At 36.6% G+C, this 11841-nt stretch overlaps 1 protein-coding gene across 6 annotated transcripts in view; it reads left to right on the top strand.

Annotated features, from left to right (window-relative positions):
- The window catches only part of NUSAP1 (nucleolar and spindle associated protein 1), a 76923-nt gene that overhangs the window by 6484 nt on the left and 58598 nt on the right, over nt 1–11841 (top strand). The window contains exons 3-4 of one of the 6 annotated variants that reach the window (XR_005381521.1): nt 2629–2807; nt 3079–10638. The exons of 2 other annotated variants lie outside the window; for them this stretch is intronic. The gene's annotated coding sequence lies outside the window, so the exon portion shown is untranslated. Of the gene's footprint in view, nt 1–2628; nt 2808–3078; nt 10639–11841 lie in introns of those variants that run through there. 3 more of the 6 variants (XR_005381523.1, XR_005381522.1, XR_005381524.1) reach the window with 3 other exon arrangements.

Here is an 11841-nt window from a genome sequence, read left to right on the forward strand (position 1 = left end):
TTCATGCTGGTGGTAGAAAGCCCTTGTTCCATTGTCAGCCTCTTCCAACGCTGCTTGAATGTCTTCCTGATAACAGCATCTGTCTGGCTTCTCCCAGAATAAGCAGCACAAGAGAACAGTGCTAAAGTCACAGTCCCATCTATGACTGTCTCAGAAGTCATTCATCATTTCTTCCTCGTTCAAGTGGTCACTATTTTCACACCAATTAGCATACTGCAATAGTGTTCTGACACTAATCATCCAGAGTTGATGCAGACCCCACAAGTCAATGCACAGGTCCCAGCAAGATTGCCCTCACTTTAATATATGGAGGTTTTGCTGTTTTTGTTTTTTTAAGTAGGTTCAATACCCTTGAACTCATGACCTTGAGATTAAGAGTCACGTGCTCTACAGACTGAGCCAGTCAGGTGCCCCAAGACTGCTCTCACTGTAGAAGATAGGCACACTTAGGAGGATTCCCAGGCCACCTGCACTTCTGATCAATTAGTGGCAAATTCAGGGGTTGTCAGAACCGGATTTTAGTTTCATTGGTTTTATCTATTTTTCTGTTCTCTTATTTATCTCTGCTCTGATGTTTATTTTTTCCTTCCTTCTTGCTAGCTTTGGGCTTAGTTTATTCTTTCTCTAGTTCCTAAGATTTATTATTATTATCATTATTATTATTAAAAGATTTTATTTATTTATTCATGAGAGACACAGAGAGAGGCAGAGACACAGGCAAAGGGAGGAGAAGTAGGCTTCCATGCCCGATGTGGGATTCAATCCAGCAACTCTGGAGGCAAAGGCAGATGCTCAACTGCTGAGCCACCCAGGCATCCTGGTTCCTAAGGTTTAAAGTTAGGTTGCTGGTTTGAGGTCTTTTTTTAATGTAAGCATTTATAGCTGTAATTTTCCCTCAGCACTGGTTTCACTACATCCCATAAGTTCTGGTTTTGTGTTGTTTTCGTATATCTCAAGGTATTTTCTAATTTCCCCTGTCATTTCTTCTTTGACCTATTAATTATTTAAGTCTCTGTTATTGGGCAGCCTGAGTGGCTCAGAGGTTTAGCGCCGCCTTCAGCCCAGGTCGTGATCCTGGAGACCCGGGATCGAGTCCCACGTCTGGCTCCCTGCATGGAGCCTGCTTCTCCCTCTGCCTGTGTCTCTGCCTCTCTCTCTCTCTGTGTCTCATGAATGAATAAATAAAATCTTTAAAAAAAAAAAAAGACTCTGTTACTTAATTTCTACTTGCTCATTACTGTAAATTCCAAGGATTTAGAAAAGGTGCTCTTCTTTGGTGCTTGTTTGGTTTAGATAGAATTATTTTAGGGCAGCCCTGGTGGCTCAGTGGTTTAGCACCGCCTTCGGCCCAGGGTGTGATCCTGGAGACCTGGGATTGCGTCCCACGTTGGGCTCCCTGCATGGAGCCTGCTTCTCCCTCTGCCTGTGTCTGTGCCCCCCCCCCCCAGTGTGTTTCTCATGAATAAATAAATAAAATAAAAATAAAAGGGCCTGCTATCTTTAAAGAAAAATAGATTTATCATTTTAACACTTTTAAATGTACAGTTGTATGGCATTAAGTATGTTAAGTATATTCATATTGTTGTGCAACCATCACTACCTATTTCCGGAATTTATTAATCATCCCAAACAGAAATTCATTAATCCAGTAACTCCCCCTCCACTGTCCTACCAGCTCCTAGTAACCTCTTCTTTGTCTATTTTAGGTACTTCATGTATATGGAATTATACAGTATTTGTCCTTGTTTGTCTGATTTATTTTGTAAACAATTGTAGGGTTTTTAAAATTTTTTTTTAAAGATTTATTTATTTACTTATTCATGATAGACACAGAGAAAAAGAGAGAGGGAGGCAGAGACACAGGAGGAGGGAGAAGCAGGCTCTATGCCAGGAGCCCTCAATCCCGGGACTCCAGGATCGCGTCCTGGGCCAAAGGCAGGCGCTAAACCGCTGAGCCACACAGGGATCCCTGGGTTTTTAAATTTTTTTAAAGATTTTATTTATTTATTCATGAAAGACACAGAGGAAGAGACATAGGCAGAGGGAGAAGCAGGCCCCCTGCAGGGAGCATGATGTGGGACTCATTGGATCCCAGAACTCCCAGAACTCCGTGATCATTCCCTGAGCCAGTGCTCAACCGCTGAGCCACCCAGGTGTCCCAATATTTGCAGTTTTAAAAATGTTTTGTTTAGCAATGAACTGCTAATGTTTTTACATGTTTATATTTGTGACCATGGTATAGTACACACTATTTTACTTGTGAGTATATCTTACCAAAAAAAAAAAAAAAAACTTTGATTTTTTTTTTTTTAAGTTTTATTTACTTACGTAATCTCTACACCCAACATGATACTAGAATTCACAACTCTGAGATCGAGAATCATATGCTCTTCTAACTGAACCAGCCAGGCACCCCTATTTTACAAGATTTTTCCTGTTGGTCTTATGTTGTTGAAGGTACTTCAAAGTAAGATGATATACATGGTTTTGAGTATAAATATTTACATCAGATTTGGAGTACAACTGCTTTTAAATACAGATGTTCTGTGTAGAATCATTTTATGGCTATAAAAACTTGGAGTACATTATTTGCATAATAGAAAATGGACATGTGTACCTTTTTTTTAGAAGGAAAGCATGCAAGGGGGAGTGGGAGGAGGAGGAAGGAGCAGAGGAAGAGAGAGAGAGACTCCTAAGCGGACTGCACAACCAGCGTGGAGCCCAACATAAGGCTTCATTTTAATGACCCTGAGATCATGACTGAGCGAAATCAAGAGTCAGATGTCCTAACCAATTGATCCACCTAAGTAAGCATCCTTAGATATGAATATCTCTTATTCTATAACACAAGCTTTTATATAAATATAACTTTTGTATTGTACTTAAATATTTTTTTCTGACTATTGCTGCTGTTTTGATGACAGTACTGAATTTGGTGTTATGGTTGGACATTTTCTTGTAGACAATGTGTAATCTAAAATATAATTTTGTGTGTTTTTAAATATCATTCTTAAAAGTAAGCTCATGCAGAACTACCTGTCTTAACCTTGCTATTTTAAATTTATTTTGTATTTCCAGGGATTCTCTGTTGTCTCCTGGAGTAGGTAGTCCTCCTTTTATCCAGCCACTTTCCCTATTCTTGAAATGTGGATCTCTCTTCTCTACACATTTTTACCTCCATGATTTGGATCAGAAAAGGCTGCTTTTCTTTTTGTTCCACTTCTCAGATTCAACCTTGAGAAGCTCTTCTAGGATGCAATTGTCTTGCTCAGTTCTCCAAGAAGAAAGAAGCAACTGACCTGCTTGTTCTGCTTTTTTGCCTAATTATAAAGAAATTATTTTGGAAGCTGAAGCTGATGTTAAATTTGAAACCGGTGCTTTTAGATGTTGGTGTTTGTGAATTCTTTACCTTTTGTTCCAAACAAGAAGACTAAATAAATAGCAAGTATGGATGACATCAGGTTTTGTTTTTTTTTTTTTTAATGTCTTCTAGTTTCAGCTACTGTCATAAGCACAGTTGAGTCTGCAAGGAGTAAATTCCAAATGTGCGTTCTAATATGAAATGAAAGAGATGGTTAAAAACTACAGATATTAAATATCTAAATCTTGACTCATCCTGTGAAGTACATTTGCTGGAAAAGAACAAAGGTCCAATTTTGCATTAAAACCTTTGATGTGACAAAGAAGCATAAAGACAAGATAATGTGAGGTTAACAGAATCTCTGTAAAATACACATCTTTACATGTGTAAATCTGCATTTTGGACAAGAAGAGGGATTTTTCTCCTAGAGAAGGAAGTTGTTGTTGGCTTCTATCTCAGAAGTCTTTGGACATTTTAAAATGATTTTTCATTTTCCTAAGGAAGGATCACATTGTACATTTGCTAACTCTATGAATGCATGCTTGGGTTTACTGAAAGGTTGGAAAAGGGAAACAAAACAGCTAGTTTCAAGTCCAGTTGGAACCCTGTTCACCTCCCTCAGATGAGAGAGGCTGCTATATTGCAAATAACTTCATTCTTTTTTTGGACTCTTACATGTACTTGATACTTGGTTTTCCATGCTGCGAAGGCAGGAACAAATGTGGCTTAAGTGGTTTTTCTGTCCAGAAAATATGGCAGATCCTCTAGTATGACCTGCCTTCAACTTTGGGCATGGAAGAAGGGGAGGGGAGTTTCCAGTGAAAAAGAAGCAAAAATGCCTTATGCAGCTCGATCTGACTTCATGGCATTTTATATTCTGTAGCTCCAGTTTTCTAAAAACTAACGTTTTTCATTTGACCCAAGATGGGTACTTGGATGTTTGGTTTATTTTTCCAAGTGAGGTGTAATGTTAGACTATAAAGGCTGGGACTCAGGTAACTTTCCCCATTGGAACTGAACTTTCTCATCAAAGAGTGGACTTCATTCGCAATGTTCCCAAATTTGTAGTTGATTTAGAAGAAATTCAGGGTCTAGAAAAAAACCTCGAACAAGAAAAATAGTTCAATAAAATGTGGATTTTCTTTCTTCCCCTTAAAACCTACACCATGTGATGAACAGACTATAGTGTAAAGCTATTCTTGCTTCCAAATCAACAGAGGACCAGAGTATATGCATTGTCAGTTCTTTACATAAAAGGAAAGAAACTTTGAGTCTTTGTGAGAATGAATTTGAAACTTCTTAGGTGTAATTAAGAACAAATTATCTTAGATCATATCTGTGATTTAGGGAATTTGCCTAGGGTCATACATGATGTGATGCTAAAAACTTAGGGCAGATTTACCAAAATTTAGAAGTGATAAAAATAGCCCAAAATGGAAATTGTTGAGCACTCTTAATGATTGGTTAAATTGGTCAACCTATTTGAATGGACATAAAGCTTTTTAGTAAAATAATTATATAATATAGATATAATTGCCTTTGAGGGCAAATACTGAGTCATAAAGCATAGAAGTAACTGGATAAAGGTAACTTAAATTTTTCTCTAAGTAACTTCTCTGCCAACTTCCTGATACTTTCTTTTACTGTTTTAGAATTTGTTAAAGATAGAAAGGAACATGAGTCCTATTGGTAGGTTGAGAATTTATATTCTCAATTGTCTTTTACCCATCTTCCTCATATCCCTTTTGCAGTGTTTTTGGGTAGGATCATTTGGCAGGGAATAGGGACTTCATACTGTCAGTACCAGTGAAACCATCTCTGGCCCATTTGTTTGAATATGTATCAGACTCATCTTCTCCAGTTGCTTTTTATTTTTTATTTCATAGCTATAATAACCGCTGTTGAATTCTCTCATTGAAGTTGTTCTTTGTATCTTTAATGGCTGTCACCAGATAGTATCTAACAAAATGTGTATACGCCAGGGTGTACTAACCCAGTGTTTACTTAATACGCCTACATTTTTCCCCCTCGTCTATTTTGTCCCCTTCTTGATGAGAAAAGCTATAATTTTAGGCAGGACTACACCTCAATCAGTAGCTGTGCCTACTTCCTTCTCTTTGCTCATCTATGTCAGCTGGCAGTTTTTCTTTTAAAAAGTTAAATAAAAACGGGATATGTGCAATAGAAATATATATATGTATATTTTAATACTTGTGGACAAATGTTACAAGTTGTTTAAGAACAACAAAATCACCAATGTCTTCCATTTTGAGATGTGTATAGTTTTGTAAGCATTAGTGCTTGGTAGCATATTGTAGTGCCATGTTAGGGATTAGTTAGTGCATGAGCCTAGTAATAATTTAAACTTCAGGATGAATTATTGATAATAACCAATAGTGTAAAATGAGTGGAAATTGAGACTTTTTCTTTTTTCATAAATATCTGAATCGTTATACTCTCCCTGGGGAAAGGAGATTAAGGCCAAAAAGACTCATTTATGAATAGAACTGTAGGATCACAGTGTGAGATATTGTGTTTGAGGATAAGCTTTCTCTGAGGTAGCTGGAAACCAGCTGCCTTCGTGTCTTATGAAACCTCAAATCGAAATGAGGCCCCATTTCATGATTCTGCTTGCTCTCTTAGTTTGAATTATTGTTTTTTATGCTATTTTCACATTGTGTGTCTTGTAGGTTTATCATTTAATACACTCCTTTTGCATCAAGAAATTATTTTTTATTTTGCATGTCTTAATGAGATGCTATGTTAGTCTAGTCGAGTATTATTTTTCTATCCGCAGACCATTTATGTTTCCTATTTGCAGCATGCTAATTGTTAAGGAAGAACACTGATCAGTAGTTCTGTGTACTATATTAATTTGTCACAGGCTTTTCCTATTTCATGATCTGAATTGTGTGTTGATGGGATTCCAGACCTTTTCACGAGAATTGGAATGTAGCTAGATGGAGCCGATGCAGGTTGGAATGTAGCTAGATGGAGCCGATGCAGGTTATTATGTAATAACTATCTATTTTGCTTGGTTATAGTAAGCCACTTCAGCGCTCACTTTTTTCTTTGTAGACATAAAAGTTGTTTTGTTCTGAAAGCATAAGATAGCTTTCTGTGGAAAAGAAATTCCTACCTCTAAAAGCTGCCTTGAGAACTTGAAACGGGCAGTTTTCTGAGGTGATTTTTAAATCTCAGTATTAGGAGAGTTCAGGATTTATTGAAAGAGATTGTATAGTTACTATGATATGAAATGCAAAACTAATGTGGTATGTCTCCTGTACAGAAGCAAGCTTAAACAAATAGACTCTGCAGCAGCAGATATCCAGGGACCCAGGTTTAGATTTTTCATAGTGTACTTAAAGTAGTTGTACTCTTGGCTCAAGTAGTTTAGTGCCTGGGAGAATCCATTTCCAAAAAGCATTTAAACATTTAAAAAAATACCTCTGAAAAGATAATGAATGCAAAATAGCACAGTATATAGGAAAAGATATTTCCTATTGCAAAAAATAAATAAAAGCCATAAAATAATTTTCAAGAGGTAGAATTTTAGTAGCAATAACAGTTTTGCATATATAGTACATTGTATTAGCAAAGTTGTACAGTAGAATAAATATTACTACTTGAGTTTGGTGAAGCTCTCTGATGTGACCAACGAGTTGCACAAAAGGAAGAAGATGTTTTAGGCAAAGAACATAAAAGGTACTTTTAAAACTGAATGTATGTGAATATATCATTGTGTGAGAAATAGCAACTTTTGTGTAAGTTTAAAGGTTAGATACCCTATTTGTTTCCTATAGCAGAAGGTTAGAGCCATTGAATGAAATTTTTCTAGTGGTTAACCTGGAAACAAATGTACTCCTACTGATATAGCCCCACTGAAGCTATCATGTGGGGATTTTGCTTATGATACTCTTTTCAGCAATAGGCATTTACAGAGTAGCACACTCTGTCACCTTTTCTTTTCTCCTTTAGTTTTTTTTTTTTTTTCCTGGGTGCATTTTAAAAAGTTTGTTGTGTGTGTATGTTTGGGTTGAAAACAAACCAAGAACTTGAATAGCTGGCTTTTCCTTATGCCTGTGGTTAGTTTAGGGGAGTTAGAATTTAAAGATGTAAAGCAAAGGATTGAAGGGAATAGCCAAAGACAGTATGTTGATTTTTTTTAAACCTTGCCTCATGTAGCTATGCTGAGGATTTTGGTCTCTGACTCTTTATTTTAATAAGAGCCCAGCAAACTAGTTTCTTGATCTGAGGAATCACACACCTCACATCAGGATGTAGTAGTAGAATGGAAGCTGACTTCTTGCTCCCTTTTACCTTGTGTTCATTTTGGCTATTTAGCACCTTGAAAGGTCCCTGAAAAGATTGGGTCTATATTCCCTTGTTTTTCAAGGGTAAAAACTAAAAATGGTGTGGATTTAAGAAAATAGTGCCTCTTGAATAGTTAATTCTTATATGTCAGCTCCAGAGGATAGGGAGAAGGCTATGAAATTGATTATAGCTCCTCTTTAAATGTCCTACGCCATCAGTTGGTGTTAGAGACATTGGAATAACCAAGCAATATTCAGTCATCTGCAAGATCATGAGGACACCGCTGTGTATTATAGTGATGTCAACAATTTAGTTACTTAAAACAAAGACTACCCTTAACAGCCACGTTAACAGTTGTAAATGTTAAAATGTGCTACAAGTTTTTGTAGTCTCTAAGTACGTGGTTATTATTTTTCAATGTTGTTGTCTCATGTTTACTTTTTGTGTACCTGTGATATGCAAAAGATGAAGAGACCCTTGGCCTCCAGGAGTTTACATTCTCATGGTGCTGCTGGTGCAAGCAAATTACTTCTAGTTTATTCAGAACATTGCCTGGCTATTAACCATATGCTATGTGGAAGAATCCCTTGGCCAATAGTTTTCAAAAGCAGAAGTCTATGCGAAATTTCAGGGCATTGATTTTGAGTTTACATTATATTAGCTGTGCTGTTCATAAACTCCTTTTCCCCGGGGGCTGTGCAGATAAAGGTCATTAATGTGAATCACAAACCATTCTGCCTAAGAGCATCTTCACCATCCCTGTGCCACCTATGCTCTTCTATGCTATAGCTGTCAATAAATGGCCAAGAAAACTTACTGCTCCAAAACGCTGTACATCTCTCAATTTTCTCTTTCCCAGAGTTTTTACATCACTTTCTACCCAAAAGGGCCAGGATTTGCAATTAAGCCTTTTGGTACTGATTTTAACCTCTTTATGTGTGACTTTTGTACGTCTATTCTGAAGCAGCATTGTGATATGGAGCACCTGCCCTGCCTGCATTTCTAAGCAATCACTTTATTAACCAACATTTTCAGTTGAAACTTTGCATGTATACTTGTTATTTCCCCTAATTCCTCTGAATCAAGGGGTCTTTTCTGCATGTTTATTAAAACTGGGTCTGAATGCAAGCAATAGTGGCAGGCCCAGACGTCTTGATTTTAGAGTACTAATATTCTAATGCATGATTGAAAATGTCCAGTGTTATGTGGTGACTAGTAGATACATACACATATACATACATATATATACATATGTATATATGTGTATACATATATATGTATGTATGTACATACGTATATACATATATATGTATATATACACGTTTATTAATGAAGCAATAGAGACTTAAACCAATAGCCTGAATTTACTGTTTGGATTATTAGTTTTCATTTTCTAATTAAAGATTATCTTAACTTCCATTGAAATGGGAGCTAGAAGATAAAAGGGGCAACCACAAGACATTCAAACTGTCAGGAATAGAGAACATGACAGTGCTCACCCTCTAACCTCTTGCCTGGTTCCCTTATTCCCCTAGCATGTTTAAAAACAAAACAAAGGCACAAACTAAGCATGTTGAATAAATAAATAAGCTGCTATGGCTATAATAATCAGAAAGGTGCAGAGTTTCAGAAGAGGTAGGAAAGTAGGGAATTACCAGTGAAGAGTATATAAATAACTAAGTATGGGGTTTGTCTGATAAAATTTATGTGGCTTGTTTGGATCTCTTAAAACTAGTGTCTTGGAAATGAATGGAAACAATATGGACATTATTTCTGATATTCCAGGATTTTCAGATAACCAGCCAACTCTTCTGGATGGTACTGGTACTGACCAGCCATAAAGTTCGTTCCCCGCAGCAAAGGAGACTGCATTATTTTGTGGAAACTGCTAAAAATACAAGCCTAGTTTGGATTCTCTTTTGTTACTGTATCATATAAATGTTTTGTGTTTTTAAATCTTATAGCCAGGGCTTTATCCATGGTATTTTGCTCAGACTGTGTAATTTGTTGCCTAAAGCTTTTAATGCCAGGTAAACAGAAGCAGGTTTTCCCATTTTGAAAAAAATGCCATTTATTTTACTTGATGAAGAAAATAGATCAGTTTATTGTAGTAGCTTAAAATTTTTGAGAAGATTCCTGACTTTGAAATAACCCTTTTAAGTACAAATGATCATGACAAATAGTGTACAAATGGAATTCCTACATGAGTGGCCTATACAGAAGAGAATTCAGAGTTAGACTAGATGATTCTCACTAGGCCCCTCCCAGGTTTTATGTTACATAATTGAAAAATAATTTTTTTTTGAGAGACACAAACAAAGGCAGAGGGAGAAGCAGGCTCCCCACGGGGAGCCTGATGAGGGACTTGATGCCAGAACTCCGGGATCACACCCTGAGCCACCCAGGCGTCCCGAAAAATAAATTTTTAAAAGTCATTTTAACTTGTTTTCTTTGCTGTAGGATTTCACTCCAAACACCTTTGGGATTGTTTTAAGTGTAAATGGTAACTTTCCAGTAGTTCAGAACTGAAGTAGACTTCCAGTCATTGCAGTGTTAGACTCCACTTAAGTACAGGAAGTAAAATACTATATCTCATATGTACATTTTCTCTGCCACGTACTGATTACATCCGTCAACTAATGAAACCAGTAAAGATAGAATAAGAGTTTCTCTCTGTTCCCATTATTCCACAAAAGCATATAGTTTAAATACCAAACAAACATCACAGATTTCTCTAGGAATTTTTACTTCTCAACCTCCTTTAAAATCAAAAGAATTATAAGATTACTGACAATTTTCAAAAGGTTTTATCTCCTTTGGTGATAGTTTGCCATGCCATCAATTTTCCTCTTTCCAGGGGTAAGAATGGTATTCTGAGTAATACATTATCACCAGTCCTTAACAGTGATAGTCTTGGCACTTACCTTAAAACCACCCATCGAGGGGAAAAAAAAAAAAAAAAACACCCATCGCTTACAGAGTCACAGTGTGATTCACCTGTTTTTATTTATTGTCCTATAAGTACAGTTGTTGCTGTTTGTACTTGCTGTTCTGCATTTTTTCACTGCACCATTGGTACATAATGTTAAAAAGAATTTCATTGAATGTTTATAAGTATTACAAAAGGCAGCTTTTTAATCTATGCATCCTTGGGATTTCAGAAATTTTATTCTTTGATGTAAAAGGGGACTGCTGTACAAGTTGGAAACTCTGCACCTGTGTGTGTGTGTATATATATACATACATATATATATATATATTTTTTTTTTTTTTGGCAATAAAGCAGCATGGGCTGAGAATGCACTGAAACTTCACTGTGTTACTCATTACTTGGATTGGGTAATTTCTAATCATGCAGTAAGTTACTGAGATGGGAAGAGCCAAGGCAGAGACCTGGACTGAGGTAGGCTCCAGATAGCAGAAAAGACCAAAGATTTGGGTGTTGATACCAAGTTGTAGCAGTTTCTGCTATAGTCCAAGGAAACTGGCAGCCATCTGAACAAAGAGGCATTCCATTTAAACTTAGGTATTCCCACCTTTAGAGCCAACCTTATGCTAGGTAATTAGCAAAATGTTTAGTTTCTGGTAAGGAAATAGCTAAGTACAGTAATAGTACTAATAAAACCACTGCAGGGAATCCTTCCTATCTGAAATATATAAAGCATTTTAAATGCTTTTACATTGAATATTTAAATATTAGCTAAATTAATTAAAGAGGCTTATTAACACGGAGATCCTTGGGTGGTAGCGTGTGTGGCTGAGTCAGTTAAGCATCTGACACTTGATTTCAGCTCAGGTCTTGATCTCAGGGTTGTGAGTAAGCTCCACTCTGGGGGTGGAACCTACTTAAAAAAGAAAAAAAGTTCCTTTTTGATTCAGGGGAAAGTTATGTCAAGTTTAAAGTAAGAAAGTAGACCTTAAAAAAAAAAAAAAAAAGCAGATCTTATAAACTTCCTTGGGATTGGCTATCCTCAAATGGAGAAGAACCTAAGCTATGTCATTTTTGTGGTATAATCACTAAGAGTTTTCCCTGTGATTTATGACCATTCATTTAGCACACACTGATATACTCCAATCCCAGGTACTGTGCTAGATGTTAGGGTTACAAAAATGGAGATAGTCTTTACTGTTAACTCAGGAGCTTAAAAGTTTACAACTCAGGAGGA

The sequence above is a fragment of the Canis lupus genome, chromosome 30 (genome assembly GCF_011100685.1).
Source record: "Canis lupus familiaris isolate Mischka breed German Shepherd chromosome 30, alternate assembly UU_Cfam_GSD_1.0, whole genome shotgun sequence".
Taxonomy (NCBI): Eukaryota; Metazoa; Chordata; class Mammalia; order Carnivora; family Canidae; genus Canis; species Canis lupus.